Source organism: Notechis scutatus, chromosome 4 (genome assembly GCF_049901735.1).
Source record: "Notechis scutatus isolate UNSWTSFEM ecotype Mainland chromosome 4, rNotScu1.2, whole genome shotgun sequence".
NCBI lineage: Eukaryota > Metazoa > Chordata > Lepidosauria > Squamata > Elapidae > Notechis > Notechis scutatus.
In genome coordinates this window covers 134397511-134420032 of record NC_142012.1, presented here as the reverse complement: position 1 = coordinate 134420032, position 22522 = coordinate 134397511, and positions in this window count along the sequence as shown.

Here is a 22522-nt window from a genome sequence, read left to right as displayed (position 1 = left end):
TTACTGTCTCCCAAGGATGTTTTTTTTTTACTTTTTTTAAAGGGGAAGGGTTATTTTAAGCTTTTTACACTGCTGTTGGGAGGAGATACTTCCCTGGATATACTTCCAGCCACATGCAACAATCAGCACTTTGAAGAAATAATTGAATAACCAGAAAGGAGCTTTTAATGACAAGGAACCAAAATGAGTGACATTCAGCAAGGCTTCTTGGCTAGCTAGAAAGATTGACATTCAGACGTGAATTTACAAACCCTTTCTGAGTTTTGGTCCAAAACTGGTTTTTGGTGAAGTTTAATTCTGTCCTTGGTGACATTTAATCCTGTATTTATTGATGGGATAATTTTCCCTATTCAACTTCAACAAGCAACAGCTACTGTTGTGATTTAATTATTTGTATTGTGTTTGAATTTTTTCCTGCCTGGTGGTTTCTTTTTCTATCTGAGGAGGGGGTCTTCCTTCACTGCTTTAGTGGTATCTGGCACTATCCTTTTGGGGTGTACTTCCAAGAGGCAGGTTGCAAGCTTGGCACTGATTTTTTACTGCCTTTCTGGTGGGCATGGGACCTTTTCTTAAAACTGAATGGTTTCCTTAGGATATCTTGTGACATGAGTGAGACCAGCTGATATCTTTAAGTGGTGCAAATGGTTCTAATGATTGCTTTTCCTGGGTGTGCTCTTTCTGGAGAGCTTAAATGATCTCTCTGCTAAAGGGTTTCACTTTATGAGCAAGAATTGGCTGCTGATAGTTATCATTGCATTTTAACTATTTAATTCCTCAAGGTGTTCTAGCACTCTGCCTGATTTGTAACTCCAGCTTGCAGGTATTTTTAATCTAATGGTTGGTATTTAGCTTTTTGCAAGCAAAGAAGCTTTTTGTATTTTGTACAGGTAATCCTTGACTTACAACAGTTCATTTAGTGACCATTCAAAGTTTCAATGGCACTGAAAAAAGTGTCTTATGACTGTTTTTCACACTTACGACTATTGCAGCATCCCCGCAGTCATGAGAAACCAGGCGAGAAGCACCCCTCGATGTGAGTGACATTGAGTTGGCCATGCCCATCCAGTCACATGACCACCAAGCCACACCCACCAACTATGCCACGCCCACATAACCAGTTGTTAAAAATTTGAATCCCACCCCTGTGTATGTATGTATGTATGTATGTATGTATGTATGTATGTATATATATATATATATATATATATATATATATATATATATATATATATATATATGTTTTCTTAAGTTTTCGCGGTACTTACATGTATGGTGTTCGGCTTGGTTCGGGTATTTTCCCACGTCATTGTAGTTCTTTTAAAGTTGTAGCAACGTTTCAGCAGAATCTCATCTGCCATCATCAGGCTTCTGTATTGTGTCCGTCTGTGGGTCAGACTTTACAGTGGTTTCAGATTTAAATTTGTATTGCTATGTATGTATCTTGGTCTGTGTTTATTGGTCTGGAGTTTGCTGTGTTCTGTTGATATATCTTCTGTCTATTTTGCTCTTTTGTATCTTGATTGGCTGGAGCATTGTGTTCTATGGAGCCTTTATGCACCCGTATGTATGTATGGAGTCGGACTATATATATATATATATATATATATATATATATATATATGGAATATGGTTTGAAATATCTAGAAAATAATATAGCTAGAAATTATATAATTACATTCTAGTAATGTCATTTAGAAATAGCATGCTTTTAAGGAAATATTTAAAAGTTAAAGAAAAAACAAGACAAGTGTATAATATTTTTATTTTAATTATTTACTTATATAATTTATATAGCTATCCATCTTAAACCAAGTATCAAAATAAGATATTAGGAATAGGTACATTTCTCTATCCTTTTGGCTGAAAATACTTACATACTAAAATACAGATTTGATAGCACTCTTTCTTTTTCGTTAGATAATTTCCATAAAAACTATATTTTTCAGTTAATTCCATTTCCATAACAAACTAGAAGCATGCTTGCAAAAGAAAAGAAATAGGAAAGTATTATTTGATTGTATCATACTAGTTTAAGCATATAGGTGGAGTCCTGGACCAATTGCAAATAGATATAAAGGGACAAAAATATTAACGAAAGTATGGCATTTTAATTTAATAGTCAAAAATAAAGACCAGCTAAAATCCATTGCCATAAAACTATATTCAAACAAACAGAGTCAAGAAAGTTTATGAGAAAAAAATATCTTAGAAAGCAGTGTACAAAGCAATGTCTTAGCTGAAAATATTAAAAGTGAATATTACGATCCAGCGGTTCATTCAAAATTTAACACTGCTATTGGAATCTTATACAGTAATACAAAATGTTAGTACAAACTGTAGTATAGCAAGTCAAATAACATTTTTATTAAAAAATAAATCCTTTTCTTGCAACAGAAATTACAGGTGTATGACTAATCCACAGTACATGGCATTTCCATTTGTACAGAATAAAAAAAAGTTAAGTACATGCTAGCTTGATACCAGGACCATTTATTAAGGGGAAAATGTGGAAACAAGTCTTATAGTAATAATTGGAAGTTACTGCAGTAAATGAATAGAATTTTAATAAAACTGATCCAATTCTGGTAAATGTTTTGATCTCTGGTCAGAAATAGAAGGACCATTCTTGACCCTGCACCCATTATATTATATTTGGTCCTCCTGAACTGAACTGCAGTGCCTTGAACTGTTTAGAAACCCTTCACAGCCAAAGTCCTGTGAAGATTGTTGGTGGAACTTCAGCATCATCAATACTTCTGTAATAATGGATTTGTTATGGAATAAGTAACACTCTATCTCAGTAACACTCTTCCAGCAGGGCAACATTAGAACTGGATGTATTTTAAATAGGGAGAGGGGAGCTGAATTTGAGTGAAGTGCAGTGTTGGATGGTCAATTAACCAGTCCACATTAAAACATTTTCAACATATGGTTATAAAAACTTCCACTTCAACATATTCTGTGAAATAACACACTATCTCTCTGGATAATTTTACTTGAACTATCTAAATCATAAAAGATTTGGAAATCTATCTTCTCCTGTAAAGATATCAGACTGTGTTGCAAAAAAATGAAGGATTGTTTTGGATTTGCTTTTCTGTGCCACCCATCCAAATAATTGAATACTCCCATATCCCCATCTTCCCCAGATTTGTCAAATATTTTCAAATCCTTCAATCACTATTCATAAAACTTAGTTTCTAGTTTCTTAATTTCTGACCCTTATTGTTGCAAATTTGTATTATATGTAAATCTGATTTTAAAAATTTCCATTTCCTCATTCAAATCTGCTTTCAGTTTTACATTATTCCTTTTCTTTAATGTTCCTATTTCCCTTTTATCAGTTAAGTGTTTCCTGTTGATTAATATCAAGCCATATTCTGCTTTCCTCTACCTTTGAAGGAGAAAATTTCAACAAAACTAATTATTAGCTTTCTGGAAAAAAATATGCTTTACAAAGTTAGCCTTCTAACCAACATTAGGACAAATAAATTCCCTTTTCACTATTATTTCATCCCACTTTCAAATATAATTTCTGTTTTAAATACAATCTATATTTATTTTTTAGTTGGGAGAAAACTGATGGTAACAATAATATGTTTTTTATTATTACACTTATTCTAACTCAGATGCTCTTTATAATATTGCTGGCCATTCGTCTGATTGTCTAAACAGCTTTTTTTTTCAATTGTTTATATTCAATTGCTTTTTTCAATTGTTTATATCACAAACTGAAACTTTCATTTGCTACTTTCCAATAAAAATAATAATAATAATAAAGAAATAAAGTCCCTGCTGTATCTATTGCTATTCTTATTTGAGAAAGTCAGAGGATGCAATTATACCACAGCTATTTATACGCATGTAGGAGATTTAAAGCAAATTTTTAAAGGAATTCTTTTCTACATGCCAGAGAAAGCAAATGAAACACCCAACATAAAATGTGTGGTTCTGAATGATCAATATAAGCATGTTATGTTTGTTATTGTGACCTCATTTTGACTGCAATTACAAATACAATGAATTGTAATTTTTATATATAAGACAATCAAGCTGATTAGATGATAAGATTTAGAAGGGCACTGAAATATGATGTATCACTTTACAAAGAACAAAAGCAGCCACATATTTTTTGTAGGCTCATGCTGTTGCTTTAAAAATTGCTCCTAGATTTCTCTGCATTTCTGAACATATTGGTTTCCTTGTTCCAATAAAACAAAGTGGCAATTATTTCAAAGAATTTGTACAATTGTGTAACACAATTTAATGCAAAATATATAACAGGGAAAGGGAGAGAGGGAGCGAGGAATGGAGAGAGAATAGTAATCTCACAATCATCAATAGAAATGCAACCAATCTTTGTAACTGATTAACGTAAAAACAATGTTTAATATAACATTTGATGCTGATGGATTATTATAAACAGAAAAAATGTCTGCCATTATTCTTTCTATTAATTTTTTCATGAAAAGTGCTGGGCATAAAAGTGTCACAATCCAGAACAAGCTACCATGTTATATAGTCTTCAGAATATTAGAAATATGTGTTCAATGTCACAGACAATTGTCCAACTTATAAATCATATATATGTTTATGTGGGTATACTTCCCTTTATATACCCAGAGGCATAATTTCACCAATGTCAATGTGACAATTCATGTGACAGTAATTGTTAAACATCTCTATTGTTCAATATAAATCATGTGTGAAAAAGTATACATATTTAAAAGTCTAATGTTTGCAGACATCTGCTCAAAACTGGAAAATGTGACCTTTAACAATGAATGGTAAGAATTATTTATGTTGTGAAAGATGATCATGAGTTTGTTTTAAAGAAATCAATTACCTTTAGAAATGATTTATATTTCACACCTTGTATATAATATATATAATATTAGCCTTGTGTAGCAAAAACACATACACCAAATTTTGCATAAAACAGGTAGAATTGACCCATTGGATTCCCTTCAATCTTAAGTCTGACCCGTAGGACGAAGAGATGCTGCCTAGGAAACAATCAGAAAAGTGATTTAATGAACAGAAAAAGAAATGCTAATTAATCAAGCAGTTGAAAGTAGTGGCAGGCAGCTTGTATCTTCCGACTTACAAGATTAACTGAGAAGTAAAATTATCTCATTTAGTCATGTTTCCTGTCTGCTTGACATCGAGGTATAACAGCAATGGGATTATTTTTGTGAACAGATAATGCTAATTTTTCTAGGAAAACAATTGTAGCCTTTCCTGGACCAAATGGATATGTCTGTGGCCTCCCAGGATGAATTACTGCAACATGTTTTATACTGGGCACCCCATGAAAAGCATCCATAAGCAATAAATGGTAGAGAATGCAGTGGTATGGGAAGAGTATGGGTATTCTTCTTTTCGACATAGTGTTATTACCAGGTACACTGGATTCCAATAGGCTTCCAGATGGAATTCAAGGAGCTTATTGCTACTTACAAGTTGTTCTAGCACTGGGTCAGGATTCTTGAAGAATTATATCTGCTGGGAAATTATTGCTTTGAGGCCCATTAATTAAGGAATATATCTTCAGGATCCAGAAGACATGCCTTTTATACCAATTGAAACACTTTGCCACCTGAAATTAGAGTAGTCTCTCACCTGCATATACTGCATGGCTGTCAAACTCATGATCACGCACTGGCCACACCCACCCTTTAGCAAAGGGGGGGAGTTGTTATACATCATGTGACGATACTGTGATCACATGAGTTTGACACCTCTGATATATTGTATTCTGGAAAGCACTTAAGACCTGGCTATTTTGCCAGGTTTATGAGTTAAATAGTTAGTGAGGCTTGGTTGGTTATTTTTATTTTGAGGTCTTTATTCTTAGCTTCTTTTCATTCTATTTTTTGTTTGTTTGTTTGTTTACAACATTATTAAATTTTATAATTTGTTTAACTGCAAGAGTAGGGAGGCAAATAAGAATACGAGGAATTGTTATGTATAAGTACATAAATAATAAAAAAATAAACTGGTCATATTCTAAGTCTGTACATGCAATGAACATTATTTAATGCTCAGAACATGGCATTTTATTACCATTACCGTATTTGGAAAGATGAACAATCTTATAGCCAGGAACTTTATTAAAAAAATCCTTACAGATGTTCACATATTCCTTAGAAACAGTATAGTAACTAATGAAGTTCTATGGAGTATGTCATTCTACTTCCACCACTGACAAGAGTTTTTATTTAATAAAAAATAGTGGTAGCCTGTATAAAGAAGAGAGAAGATGTCTCCCAAGTTTCTTGGCTCTACTGAAGAATGTAGAAATGATTTGCTTTCTTTGAACAAAATATCCCAGAAAGGAAATTCATCATGTCATTTATGTGCTGTAATACAGTGTTCAAAGGGAAATGCCACCTGTTTGAAGCAGATGGCAAATTATCACTGAGAGAGCAATCGCCTGCACTGAAGAGACCATTTGCTAATTCCAACATCAGAAGGTAATTCAGGTGCTGCAAGTCAAAGCAAACTACTTTATGATTTAGGGTTTCCCCCATTGTTTTGCTGACACCAATGCTGAATGTTATTTAGTGTCTTTTCTTTATGTTCCTCATCATTATGGCATGCATTGAGTCTGAGCCATGCAACTTAGACATAGAGAAATCCAAAACCCTAACATTTCTTCTTTAATATGATGAAATATTTAACTTTCAATTAAGCACAGTTTGGAATTTATTGACCATTAATTAATTTATTAAATTTATATGCTGCTTCAACCATAGTTAGTTGACCATACTAGAGCATCAATGCAATCAGTTTTATATGTATTTTTGCACTTCTAAATTCTAGTGATTGATTACAATCATAAATTTTAAACAAGAAAAAAAAATCCATAGACAAGTAAGTTATCACTGGGATGATACCTTTATACTATAAATATAGATAACTATGGTTAAAATTAAAGCTTTGCAAGTATTCCACATTCAGATCAATTTGCAATCTTTGAATGGATTGAAGCAAATTCCAATCCAATTCAATGTACAGAGTGAAATTGGATGCTTCCCAAGTGATTTTTGGGTATTGTCTGTAGCAGTTTCAAACAATATGTTTTATGGTCCGAATCAGGAGGGTTGGCTGATTTTTAGATGGGCTCCTGAAATTAAAAGAACTAGCTGGCCAGTGAGTTTTATCATAATCATAGTGCTATCAGGGCACTTAAAGGAGGCATATCCTCCCCGTCTGTCTCTTTCAAACTGCCAGAATTTCCCCCAGCAACTGAGGACGTGGTTCTACCAGCATTTCATTCCAAAACCTATATATTAGATTTTGGCCAATCAGGGGCTATCTTGATTATCAACTGCATTCCAAGGCCATGCCTAAGCTCTTCTCCTTGGTGTTTGATTGTTTGTCTGTTTTGTCATGTGAACTTAGGAACAGCCAGCTTGGCCACAAAACATATGCCACACGCTGTAATAATAATCCCTTCTGGTTCATTAGAATACATGTATTCTTAAAACAAGTCTTGTGCTAAATTTACAGTTGTTTAGCTACAATGGTCAACATAACAAGCACTCTCATTTCTATGTCTTAAGCCAAGGAGCATAAACTCTTGGGTCATTTTTTTTTTTTTTTTGCTTAGGACAACTTTAAATCTTAACACTGAATTAATGGCCATTAGCATAACAATAGGTTCTTGGTACAAACGTTTAACATTCATTAAAACAAGAAAAGCTGTGAACGCCAATTTCTTTGTACCAGATTATTTGTCTTTGGCCTGCTTCTCCCTGTCAGCTTCACTGCTAGAGCTTGCCTAAACGAGTCAGCCTTTCTTTCTCTATATGCCTGCTGTGCCACAATGATCCAGCTGGGCTGCTGACTGCAATGATTAGTTGTATATATCAGCCTGTTATAGCCTTCCAGTTTATTACAATCTGTCTCTGCCTATCTGAGGCATGGAGGAGGGAGGGAGGGAGGGAGAGGGGGAGGGGGAAAGAGAGAGAGAGAGAGAGAGAGACTTTTAGCTCTTTCTATGATTTCCAATTAGCCTATATCTATGTTTGTTTATTCCAGACTACTTTTGACAATCTCTGACTCTTATTCTGCCTCCTCGACTCCTTACATTTGCTTCTGATAGCATAGTATCTCTGTGCTGACACTTTTACAGTAGCATAAATGTACCAGCCAGCCACAGTCTGTCAAAAGCCCTGGCACCAATCTATAACAATGTTCAAGATGGGAGGAAGCGGTCCTTTCAGAAGAGCAGATCTTATAATTGCTAAGAAATAGCATTGGCAGCAAACTGCAACTCATAATATCTGCATCATGTTAAACAGCAGCCAGCAGACCGTAATCATGTGTTCTTTCACAGAAAAGTTTCAGCTTGCCAACTATGCCAGCCTACCTGGCAAACCACGAAAGCCAGTAGCAGAAGGTGTAAAATTATACTTACACAAGGACAAATTAATTGGCATCCTTTAGGGCTCCTACAAAAAGAAGTCAAGTTTTTCTTATTTTTACTTTATTCAAAGGTGTACTAATGTGAAAAATGCTTGCAAAGTCATTTTTTGTGGAAGCTGAATCCTGTTATTTTAACCACTCAAGGTGCAAAATGAGATTATAGTAAGAGTTCAAGTGGTAGGCTTAAATCAATTACAAAGCTTCTGAGTCTCTGTTAATATAATATTATGGGATTTAGAGGTAAAAGACTCAATAGCTAAACATAGCATTCTCCCTCTTCTCAAACATCTGGGTCATTGGCAATGTCACTGATGCTTTTATTCTAACTAAATCAATACATGATTCAGAAATCTAAACCCCAATCAAAGTTACTGAACTACAATGTATTCAAATATACAGTTCTTTTCAATGAACTTGTCTCACAATAAAATGTATTGAAGCACCAATAAACAGTAATCCTTAAACAATTGTATTAATGAAATGAATACTTGTCATTTTAAGACTACACCACATTTACAAAGTTACATGTGAATTATATGCTTCAGCCCTCGACAACCATAATATCTGGCTTGTTGTGTTCCAAATGGTGATCTGTCTGTATCTGAAAGTCCCCTAAGATCTTCACCATCACATTTTTGACAACTTTTTCCACTTTATGTTCCCATGACTTTTTGGATACAGGTAGAGCGTATTTTTTTACATAATAACCAGTGTACTAATTTAGCAACTTATTGCTAAAGTCTAAAGTCTAGCAAATTATTATTATTATTATTATTATTATTATTATTATTATTATTATTATTATTATTATTATTGATAATATTAATATTATTAATATTATTATTATCATCATTATCCTACAACCTACATACTCAGTCCTGTTGTATATTAGTGCAGTTATGAAAAACTTTGAAGTCATGTTTCAATTTCGGAAAACTTCAGTCATATTTTTCCATTGAAACAGATTTGTAATTTGGCATGGAAACGAAAACTCTTTTCAACTGAATAGTGACTATTAGTCAAAAAAAAGGCAAGGTTGACCACTAGCTATGCCAAACATTCTGAATGACAAAAAGTGATCAGAAACAAACACTACCCCCACAGGGGTGAGATAATGGGCATTATTCATTGTCATATCAAAACATGCCTTAAAAGAGCCTTAGGAAACATTTCAAAACATTTCGATGAAACCTTTGAAGATAATCTAGCTGAAACTGCTACATTCATTCATGCTATTTTCATCGTATTCTGCCATAAAATGAAGCAGCTGTAGGTGTTTTGATTCTTCCCCTTTATGGCTTATGGGTATTTCTTTTTTCTTTTAAACTGAAGGCAGAATCTCAAAGCACAACTTTGAATCATGCTTTAAATATTGAATCCCCATTCAAATTGAATTATGGCTTATTTCCATAGATCTACTAACTATTCATCATTTTCATTTTGCATAAAATCCATTGACTGATGAAAGATACTGCTCCAGGTTGGGAAATCTTAAGATTTTTGTAGGAGAAAAGTTCAGGAAAAACATCAAAGCATTGTTTGTGAAATTAAAGAACTTGAACATTTTCAATTCCATATGGGCACCAGATGTTTGCCTATACAGAGAGGACAAAACATTAGAAATATCCTAATTTGGTTTTTTAAAATGTTGACTCCCTTGAGATGATTCTAAAGGTCTTAATAGCACCCACTGGTCCTGTTTTACTTAAAGATACTGAATTTACTATGAAATAAAAAGGGACCACCCCCATGCTATAGGATGGGTAACTATTTTTCTATTGTTAGGCCACAACTTGAATATTCCCCAGCTTTACTCATAAAGTCATTAAAATCATAAGTGCTTTGTTGAAATGATGCAATTATCTAAAAAGCATTTTGAAAACAGGTGCAGAGGAAGGAAAGCAAATACCTCCAAAATCAGGTATTGATTACAGGAGAAGAGCAGATACGTATATTTTAGGATGGTCTGTATTATGGTAATTCATGTTTTCTTGTGGAAAATTTTCTTGAATTTTGTCTTTTTTATGCTTTTCCTTCCTTTTTTATCTGTTGAAAAATTATTATGATTAAGGAGTAAGGAATAATAAGAATTATGGAATGCTGGAGTAATATATATCCATCACTGTACTGAAATAGATATAATACTGGATTTCTTTTTTTTTTTTTAAGGCCAAGATTTTTAGAATTCAATCTGAACATGAAGGTAAGTGCACACAAATAAATCATTTTAGTTCTTGGATTTCATATATAGTGAAACAAGTATGCTGAGGTTTTGTCAATCCCATATTAAGTACTATAAATCCTAAGCCTGTATGTACTGGCATCACCAGTTATACAATTCAAAAATTATATTAGAAACATGCTGTTATGGTTAATGTTCAATTTACAATTGGAGCTGGAATTTATGTCATAACTTGTTGTGGTCATATACTGAGTTGAACAATTGTAAGCAAATTATGCAATTATTAATTATTATTAATTGCATAATTATGCAATTATTAAGTCCAAGTTCACTGATAGGAATGTTTTTCTGGAAATTAGCAAAAAGAAAAAAAAATCACAGATTATGGTCATGTGAATCTCAGCTGCAAATGCAACCCAGTTGCCAAGCACTTGAATTGTGCGACCTTAGGTTAGTGTGATGGTCATCAGTCTGAGTACAGGTCATAAGTAACTTTTTCCCAGGCTGTCACAACTTTGAACAAATAGTTGTAAGTTGACGACTACCTGTATAGCATCATATTACATACTTCAAATCATGTTTGTGTGCTTTCACGGAAATTGTTTCATATTATAAATAGAAAGGAAGGAAGAAAAATTGATTGGGCATACCCCTCAATGCCACCCCACAAACTCTCTCTGTTATGCTGCTTACTTTGGAGGATAATGTTTCATTCTGTCAATTTATTAGTAGAATATTTTTAACATTAAAAATATTGTTATATGAGGCAAGAAAGTACCTATTTCTTCCTTTAACATTTTGATTAAATATCTCACAGCTAAGCTGTTTCTTTTTACCCAAAATTCCATCCAGATTTCTTCTAGAATGAATATCCAGAATCTATTCTCAAAATTTTATTTGTTCCATTCATCAGTTGAATTTTCTGGAAAGCTAATTCCTTTATTACAGTAAAACAGTTTCTTGTCTCTACTGTGCTATCCATTATAACATCTAGTTAATATAATATTCACTCCAACTTTATTACTCTTTATTAGGCTTTAAAAGTCCTTAATTCTTTGAAAAAAATACATTTATTAGTTTCTCTAAAGAATTTGAAAAGGGAGCATATATAAAATTAGACCAAAAGGTATATTTCAAGAGCAATATATTTCTTGACATTCATTTCTCCCTGAAAACCAACTTACAAAAGCAAACTAAAATAACTTTTAAAATGTTGTCAATGTAAAAAACAATCAGGCAGTAGGGTTTCAATTTGAAAGGATCAGAATGCACTTTTTCCCATCAAACCATGACGTTAGTTCAAGTTTCGTGAAGGGACATTGAAAAATTGTTTTAGAAACAGGTGATCTGAAACAGCTTCTCTTTTAAAAATGGTTTTTCTGCCCTTATATTCTAAAAAGGGATAACTACTTTGGAAGGAAACTTGGCATATATAGATTAAATATTTTAGGTACATTATACAGTACTCTATATGAAGAGTATAATATACAGAGAATGCATGAGACCCCTTCACCCTAAGAACATAACACTTTAGATAGAATCTTATACACTTTTAACATTGGTTTCAAGCAAGCAGAGCTAACTAGAGAATTGTTGACAACAACTTCATTTTTCAGGTGTCTATGGAGATTTTCAGTCATTCAGGTCATGGTTGTCCCAAAGGTGCTTTTTAAGGCGACTGGACTTCCTTTGTTTGTTTGTTTTTATCAAAGATGTTTTACTTCTCATCCAAGAAGCTTCTTCACTTCAATTCAGAACTGAAGAAGCTTCTTGGATAAGAATCAAAATGTCTTCAGGGTACAACAAAGAAAGTCCAATATTATGATGAAAAAACTTAAAGTAAATTAATCTCAAGAAATTTGATTAATGTTATGTAATTTCATTTGAAAAGAAATAATTCTTATGAAATTATATTTTTAAAAATTATAGAAAATATGAAGGTAATAAAAAATAGAGACAGAAAAGGCCCTCAGAAAATCTGTATTTGTGTTACATAGGGCCATGCAACTTCCACAATGAATTATATAATAGATATTTCAAAAGATAAAATGAAAGCTCCTTTTCAGATCTTTCATCTAAATTTATGGAAATTGGGGTCAGGCTGCTTTTGTTCTCATTCTGATCTCTTGAAATATAAAAAGTATTATAATTGTTCAACATATTTTTAGTGTGTAAGCAACAGTTTTCCAATTCTCCATTTCCTATTTTTCATGGGTCAGAAAGTTGAGAGGAAAATAATTAGCTAAAATTTGTATACTATTCATCTCCAAAGACTCAGCAGCAGCTATCAGCCAGGGACATGGATTATTTATCTTCCACAAAAAGGGAGAAATTTGGCCTGCTTTCTGCTAAATTCCCCAATAGAATGTTCTGCTTTATATGAACAATATATGAATCTTTAGGCCAAAGATATTTTAGTCCAGAAGTTTAGAAGCCATAGGAGGCTTCTAAATTTAATTGTTTTAGAATGTAGAATCTTTAGGGCTAAAACATGAAATAATAGAAAAGAATTTTGTAGGATGTAAGATAGAATCCTTTTCATAAAAGGAGAAAAATGTAAATCCTAAGAGAAAAGAAAAGATTGATTTTGAACAAGGTGAGCCATCATTAACTTATCAAATAAAGCCAGAGACATAAATCAATTCCACTACTTAGACAATGATAAATCAAATAAAGCTCAGAAAAGAGTTATTGATTTGGTGCCCATCACTCAAATGCTCTTCATTTGATTCCTTGGCCATCTGCCTAATTGAAATGAAAATTCTGATAACTTTTTTGTAAGCCCTGTATCTGTTGACTTTCATAAAACATTATTCAATCAGATACAGATGGTATATGACCCATGCTTGGCTAAGAGTGTTATCCACATGGATTAAGTTTTAGAGTGATACATTCTACAGTGTGGTATACAAGATGCTTCTGTTTAAACGTCTTCTTACTTGACCTTTTGTGGGTAAGGCTTTTGCACAAATGCTCTCTAGTTTCAGGTAATGGTTTAGTTCAGTGTCTATCGTCCATTAAACACAGAAAAAGAAAACCCAAACAGTTAAATGATTTTTGACATCTACCTTTCAAACATATTTGTGCCTTGATTTCTGCATGTGGCCTTAATCATTCTCTTTCACTCTGTCTTCAGGATGTAATTGTAGCTGTCCATAATGATTTAGGGTGTGCTAGAGATACTATGGAGCATATCATATTTCAATCTAACCACATTATATGGCCTGTAATTTGATAATTCATGATGTAAGCAATATGAAAATCATTGTTGACATATTCAGCATAGGTTATGATGGATATTGGCCAGGTATATGTGCTTTCTGTATATTTTAGTAAGTTACTGGCAATGAAAGGAACTGTTAAAGATAGCAGCTTGATACCTCAGGATACTTGAAATTTATTAAGTTGTGTTAATTCTAATAACATTTTAAAACTGATATTAAAAGAATGTATCTCTCTGCTAAACACCTATTTTTCTCCATAAGAGTAACCTTGTGAGGAAGGTTGGGTTAGGAAATAATGATTGTCCAAAGTTAACCAATGATTTTGATACAAAATAATAAACCATGGATCCCATGGTGGGTGCACTTACGCTCTCATTCATCTTATTTGAGCTGCCTGTATCTGCTTCTTCACTACATTGGCATCTCTGTTGGAACCCACCTCACTCTCCTTCCACATCCATCATGGCTGGACTGGACTGAATCCCATCTCACCATTTTTCTATAAAAATTCAGGAGTGGTACATTTCCCTTTCTCCAGACTTCCAAATTTATGTCAACAGAAGGAGAGAGAAAATTTCCCCTTAATATCTATGGAGATTCAAAATCAACCATGTCATGATTGTCCCAAAGAGGCAACTTGATTTTCTTTTCTTTTCTTTTCTTTTTTTCATTAAAATGTTTTACTTTCATCCAAGAAGCTTCTTCTTCAGTTCAGATTGAAGAAGAAACTTCCTAGATGAGAACTGAAATATTTTCAAGGATATTGAGTGACAAAAAAGCAGATTGTGTTATAAATTGGATTAATAAATAGAGAAAAAGCACTTGACGAAATAGTGCACTAACAGAAGTTAATCACCTCCTTGAAGATCTCCACCATCACTCCTGAAAATCAAATAAAATTTGTGATAAAATAACCAGTTGATACGTTGCTACTAAAACAAGCATTAATCTTTAGTTTATTTTTATAATATTATGAAAATATCATCTCCTACTATTTTTGTGAAGCAGTTGAAGTGCTTTAAAACATAGGGCTTGTTCTCACCACTATCCCAGGCAATGGAGAAAAATCAGATGTTGACATGTGGATTTGATGATTGTTAAAATTTAAAAACAAGAAAAAGTTTTTTTTTTAAATTTGCTCTTTTCTTTTGCAGAGAAGGTGGACGTTTTATTATAGCCGTAAACTAAGAATCAAAATAAAGCATTATTTATTTCCTTGGAAGAAGAAGTTGGAAGTCATTTTTTTGTATATGTGTTTGCCTTTCCTTTCCTTTCCTTTCCTTTATACTTTTTCACATTTTACCCTTTTCTCTTTTTACTTTTTATTGTTTCTTTTTATTGTTAGTTTATTTTGTTTTTTATTTGTATGTTTTTTAAATTAATAATAAAATTAGTTGAAATACAATATGTGTAGACCTAACCCAAATATTTTAATATGTAAAAATATGTAAATACTGTAAAATCGTTGTTTTATTTCATCAGAAGAAATCTGGTAGCACCTGTTTTGAATAACAAATTTTACTAAGGCAAAACTTTTTATGGGTTATAATTTTACTTTATTAGATGCAAAGAGAGCTAAATTCAAAAACAATGTGATTATACCTGATTAATTTTTACGATTTTGAATTGTAACAGTTTTTATGGAATTATGTTTTATTCATTAGAAATTGTTAATTTTTATTCAACACCAGTAGAACTATTAAAATTTTTATAACTGCTAAAATCAAAGAAAAGATCATAAAGATGATGGTGTGCTTGAATATTAAAGTATGGTAATCTTAGCTGAAATCAAAATCTTTTGCTATACTATGCAGGAATATTTCGATTTCCATGTATAAGACAAACACACTAATTCCCAACCTTGTGGCAGGAAAGTTTTGCTATCAATCATTAACTATATGAATTAGGCATAATTTTTAAAAATGTAAAAAAAAAGGACATAACTTTTTGGTATAGTTTCATAGTTCAAGTTAATTGCATCCAGTTTAATAGGAATATTAAAAATGATATCATAAAAGAGATTTCCATCATGGCTGGAATAGAACAAAATCTGGTAGCATCTACTATTTTACTGCTTGAATACAGTTAAAATCATATACACAGGTGATATATATATATTTAAATGATGGACGATACCTGTATTTCAAATAGTACATATTTTAAAACTTCATGGAAAAAGTAGACATTAGAAATTGTTGTGTTTCAGATTAGTTACGATTGCTCAGACTAGAAAGATTGATCATATAGATTCTTTATTTTAAATGCAATATAATGAATAGAATTAATTAATATATAAAATGTGTGATACAGGAATACTGACATGGACCTGATCTAGAGAAATCTGCAAACCCCTAGATTTTTGCTTATTGTTATAGATTGTATATTTCGAACATAAATAAAATGTTTTATTTTATTTACATTGCCAAAAATTCCCCTAAAACAATTGCCTAACTAAATGCCTGAAGCAACTTTAACAATAAGACCTATTCCCTTCTCTCTCTCTCTGAATAAAAAGTAATGTGTATGTGCCTCCAAAACGAAGAGCTCTAATGCCAAATTCCAACTGGAGTTTCCTTGAATCAATTTTTCAATCTACATTTTAAATTACAGAAAGTTTAAAAAGTGGTTTGTAAAATAAAATATTCCTGGGAGGGATTTACAGAAACTCTCTACCTGACAAATCAGTGTTGGGTAGGTACATTCTCTAGTACTATTTTAAAGCAATAGTATATTATATATATATATTTTTGAGCCAAAGTTTTTGATTTTACAAATGAAATTTTCTTCTGTTTGTATGTTTTATTCTGTACTCTTTATAAATTTGTAGCTATATATGTAGAAAATATTTTGTGTACCAGAGGCAATTTAAAACAAAACACAACTATTTACCATTTAGGTCTTTATATTCCAAGTTTATAATACTAGCAATATAGCGTAAGATGGCCCCAATATACTTATAAATTGTAAAGATGGAGAGTAAAAATAAATTTAATACTATCATGTGGGCTATTTGTAATATGGTGTGTTTCTATTAGCATCAATTAGTATGCTATTTACAGCAAGTAATGCATTTTATTAATAGTGTTAAAGTAACTAAATCAAGACATGTAAGGAGATTTAGGGAGGTAGAAACCTAAGGTTCATTCCCTTTCATGTTAATTTTTACAATACAGTAATGATACAGCAACTAAAAGAAACTATTTTTTCACGAAATGATCCCTGTAACATGCCTTTTAGTGATATGTTTTAGTATATTGCTAATATTACAGTCTGTAATGGAATTAAATGTTCTTAAATGCAAGAAAATCATACATAATCAGCTTTCCACATGTATATCTATAACCCAATCCTTCTTGACTTTCTTTCATACTAAAAAAAAAAATCAATTTGAATAGCAAATACTACATGAGAGAATATTCAGGGACAGTTCTGCATAGAATGCAGGGTATTTCCCTCTAAAGCTGAAACATATAATTAAAAGTCGCACGGCCAACAAAATATCTTCTATAGAAATACTTTAATATATTGCTATGTAAATTAAAATTACTGTCCTTTCCCTTCATTGAACTATTGATTATCATTGCAGAACAACAAATATTGGGGCTATGCACGATAGCTGGACAAGTTGAAACCAACTTTCAGACTGAGTATTTCTGGCTGGTCTCTCTATATTTGGAATTATAAGGAAATTGCTAAGCTTCTGAAATAGATTTTTCTGGCCAGCTCTACCACAGACCTGTCAAGGTTGGCTAATCAACCACAACATCATTTCCCTGTAATCTCACCTAAAAGCTGTGGCAGTGCAAATACTGCAATTCTTAAAGAAGGATTTACCTCCCAGCTTGTTTCAGCTGACTCAACACCCCCCACCCCCCAACCCCCGCTGCTTCTTATTTCACATACAGTGAAACAACACAAAACTGAGAATTTAATCATCCTGTCTAGTTGGCAAAGCAGTGAGGAGCACATTAGAACCTTTGTTTAGAAAATGACTTTTGGGGAGTGAGTGGTTGAGGGAAGACAGGGAGAAGATTGCCCCAATTCAGCAGATAACACAATAGCTTTAATAACAATAACAGTTATCAAGGCAGCTAGGAGTTGCAGATGAATTCAGACAAAAGCAATTATTGTTTCTTTTTCTATGTTTTAGTTCAAATGGAGTATATTGAGTACATGTTATCTATCAGAACAGGAACAGTAGCAAACAGAAATCTAGTGGTGGTCCCTATCCTACTTGACCTAGTAGTGGGAATCAACTATTAACAACACATTAGCACAAAACCTGACAAAAAAAGACACTGATGTCATGTCGTGCAATATGTTGCCTATCTACGTACCAGCTTCTTTACAGGAAAGGATATTTTGCTTGCAAACTAATTATTTCTATTCTATTCTAAATCTAATGATAGAGTCACCTACTCAAAGGAATTATTGCATGGGGCAACTAGATTATAATTAAAATTTTAAAGCAAGTGTTAATGCTTTATAGCTGTAGATCCCATTAAATATTTCAGGAAAAGGGAGGCCTGTGAACTAAACAAAGTAAACATAACTACTGTACCAACTTTAGCAATTAAACTTTTAGCAATTAAAAATTGAAAAAGTGGCTTTTGAAGAGACAAAAAAGAACTTTGGTGTCCACATAGAATCCTTGGAAAATAAAGCAGGGCAATTTACTTAAATTTCTATATACGCATACTGCAATAAAGGGGAAAAATAAAATTCAAGATATCAGGGGCTTATACTTAAAGCACATATTTTTAAGTTTTATTAAAAATGGATGATACAGATGATTTTTGTTTAAATGGCATAAATACAAAACTGAATACAAAATTTATAAATATCATTCTAAAAAGCTCAGAAGAAACCTATGCACATAAAAATGACTTAGTCACACACACACATAATTTTTATTAGGAAATTTGATTATAGTACTAAGCTCTAATATAAACTAAATTTAAAGAAAGGGGGGAAGTACAATAAAGAGGAAATCAAGAAACAGAAGAAAGATTAAAAGTAAGAGTGTAATAAAAAAAGAAAAATATAAGTGACTTCCAACTGTTATCACAAGATTGCATAAACAAGTTTAATGACACTCCACTGCTCTAAGATTGAAAAAAAAAATCTTTTCATCCAAACATTTGTTTAATTTTATTTTAAAAATTTGGAATTTGTTTATCTTTGAGGAACTTTAGTTATCTTGTGTATAGATCACTGCAAAAAAGGTAATTACATACCCTTGAAAGAATTATGCATGAACAAAACTGAGTCTTTGAAATGAAACTTTATTTCCTTAAGAAAATAATTGCATCATTTACACATACAAACATGACTATTATTTTTAGTCTTGAAGAAAATTAGAGAAAATTCTAACAGTATAATTTGATTGTGTTCCATTTCTTTTTCTTTTCTTTTTTTTCCTATTTGGATATTTTCCATCAACTTTCATCGTTTATAAAGTATTCTTATATTGTAGAATATATATATTTACTGTTATAAGAGTTGACGTGTCCAGCTAAACTATAAGCATGGAAAAATTATTTGCAATTAATCTTTAACCGAGTGTACTGGACATTTTTAATTTTAAAGTACGTTTCCAGAAGTAAATGTCTGTATATTTTATTTAGTAATGGATCACTGAAAAAAACTTGATATATTTATGTAATATTTTTAAATATCTATAGTTTCTTTAATAAGAAAAACACATAGATATTTCATAAATTATAGTCCAGCAAGTACTTTTTTTTACATTTTGTGAGAAAAAATGCATATATAAGAGAAAAGGAATATATAAAAGTTCTATTATTTTTGAAAACTATTTTCAGATTTATAAATATTAACCAAAGCTTATTCATTCTGTATGTCTTGATGAAAATAAAAAGAGAATATTATCTTAAACGATTTCATGATCCAGTAATACTGCCAAACAAGCCTGAAGGAATAGTTTTAAAGGATCTCTCTCCTCCTCCCCATCTCTCCCTCTGTCCCTCCCCTAGGACATAACAAAAAGAAAAAAAATATTTCCATTAGTAAGATTAATCTTGTTGCTGAGAGATTATTCTATACAGATATTGATCAAGCAAACTATGCAAAGTTTTCTTTCTCACTTTAATGTAAGATATATATTTAAAATAAGAACTCACTAATTCTGGTCATGACATTCCTTCTAATGCTAATGCTTGACTGAAGATCAAAATCTTCATGAGTACAGCAGCTAAGTAAAGTCACTATAATGTACCATGCTAAACTGTACATTGCTTTTCCACTTTGATTCATATTATAGTTTTACCAAGAGTATAGCAACTAGACCTTAGGAATCATAAGGTTAATCTCCTCCTTTTATTTTGATCTGTGTGATGTGACAAGCAGGAATTTTATCATAGTTTAAAGACAACAAGGATTAGGTGAATGACAGTTGTTTGAAGAGCCTTGGGGAACTTCTTTATCCTACAAAAAAAAGATCATGTTCTTAAAAGCTGTTGCACCTATCTATCTCTTGGGAAGAGTAGTTAAATATGCTATTAAACTCTTAGGAAAGAGTCATAGATTAAACAAGCAAGTCGGAACATCTAATACATTAACTCAGACTAGTTTTTTCAAGGAAATTTTACATGTCATTTCTGTCAGCTTAGCCAGCTGTTGGGCAAAATTAAATGTAATATGTTTAATCAAATTGGTATCTTAAATTAGTGAATATAGCTAGGAAAGAAAACATGTTATGATATAATAGACATCCATTACAGGTCAAGGTAGGTAAGTAATACAAAACCTCTGACCTTTTACCTAATAGTTAAGTTTAACTACAACCATACTCTCAGTAGTTTATGCCAAAAATAATAAATCAATCAGAATTGAACTAGAAGGGTTCTTTAGGTCTTCTAATCCAACCCCCAGCACAACAAGGAGACCCTATACCATTTCAGACAAGTGACTGTCCAGTTTCTTCTTTGTCTTGATATTATTTCTTCTTTCCGTGTTAAGATTCAAAAGATATAATGTGATTTAATGGTTTGTTACTTGTCTAATATAACCTTTTCTCAGTTTAATCTAAGATTAATCTAAGAATCTCTGACTCTAGTAAAAGCTGAAGTTAATTACCATTATCTTACCATTAAAGCAATTATTACTAAATATCATTGCTTTGTACTCCAATTAAAAAACCAATGCTTAATTACTCCCTTAAGAAATTAAAACTGGCCTTTTCTATTTATGAGCTAGTTATTTCATGTTACTGCTTAAGTAGTTCAAGTAGGTCAAGCCATATTGGTAGGCTAAAAGGCAGTTTTTTCATCAGGTGAAACTTTATAAGTCAACCCTGAGAAGGTAAGAGATATATGATGAGCTGCATGCTACATGGTTTGCTTTTTCACTTTTTTTCACTTAGTCAGTTTCAGGGGTTGTGCAAATATTGTCATAATATCATTGTTAGAGGAAGGAGTGGTGTGGTGGTCTAGAGGTGGAGCTTTCTCCCCACTATCAGGAGACTGTGAGTTCGATCCTATGTAGAGGCACATACATCTCTACCTGGGCACACTGAGACTATATCTGCTGAACAAAACTCCGCATTGGTGACAGAAATGACATCCAGCCATTAAAACACTCTGCTAGCTCCATTCAGTTTATTTGTTTGTTTGTTTTATCAAGCATGCATTTAATAATATATATAAGTATAAACATGATTATTAATACATGAAATAGATAAAAATAAAAGAGAACATTAAGACAGGGATGGTAAGCAGGTTGGTGCGCTTATGCATTCCCCTTACAGAACTTTTAGGAATGGAGTGAAGTCAACATTAGATAGTCTAAGGTTAAAGTGTTTGGGGTTAGTGGAAGAAACTGAGTCAGCTAGAGTATTCCAGGCATTGACCACTTGTTTGCTGAAGTCGTATTTCCTGCAATCGAGTTTTGTGCAGTTTATTCTGAGTTTGTATCTATTGTGTGCTTGTGCATTGAGTTTGAAGCTGAAGTAGGTAGGACATTGTAATGAATAATTTTATGTACTATGCTTAGGTCAGACCAAAGGCGGCATAGTTCTAAGTTATCTAAGCCTAAAATTTCAAGTCTGGAGGCATAGGGTATTCTGTTGTGAGTAGAGGAGTAGAGAACTCTTCTCATGAAATATTTCTGGACTCTCTTGATTGTATTAATGTCCGATATGCAGTGCAGATTCCAGACAGATGAGCTGTTTTCAAAAATTGGTCCAGCAAGTGTTTTGTATTCTCTAGTTAGTAGTACAATATTACCAGATAAAAAGCTTTGCAGTATTATGTTAACAACTCTTAATGCCTTTTTGGCAATGTTGTTACAGTGGGCTCTAGCACTTAGATAACAGAGATGAGAACTCCAAGGTCCTTGACAGAGTGAGAGTCATCTACAAGGTCTTGTCTAGCTTGTATTTAATTTTTTGATTTTTCTTGCCAATATGTTAGACAGAGCATTTGTTTGTTGAGATTTGAAGTTGCCACTTGTTTGACCATTCTGAACATAGTCAAGGTATTTTTGAAATGTAGCAGCATTGTCGGTGGTGTTGAATAGTTTTATATCATCCGTGAAAAGAATGCAGTTGCTTTGAATATGAACACAAAGGTCATTTATGTAAAGCATAAAGAGAGTTGGTCCTAGAACACTGCCTTGGTAGACACCACTGTTAACAGGTACGGGATTTGATAGGGCACTCCCT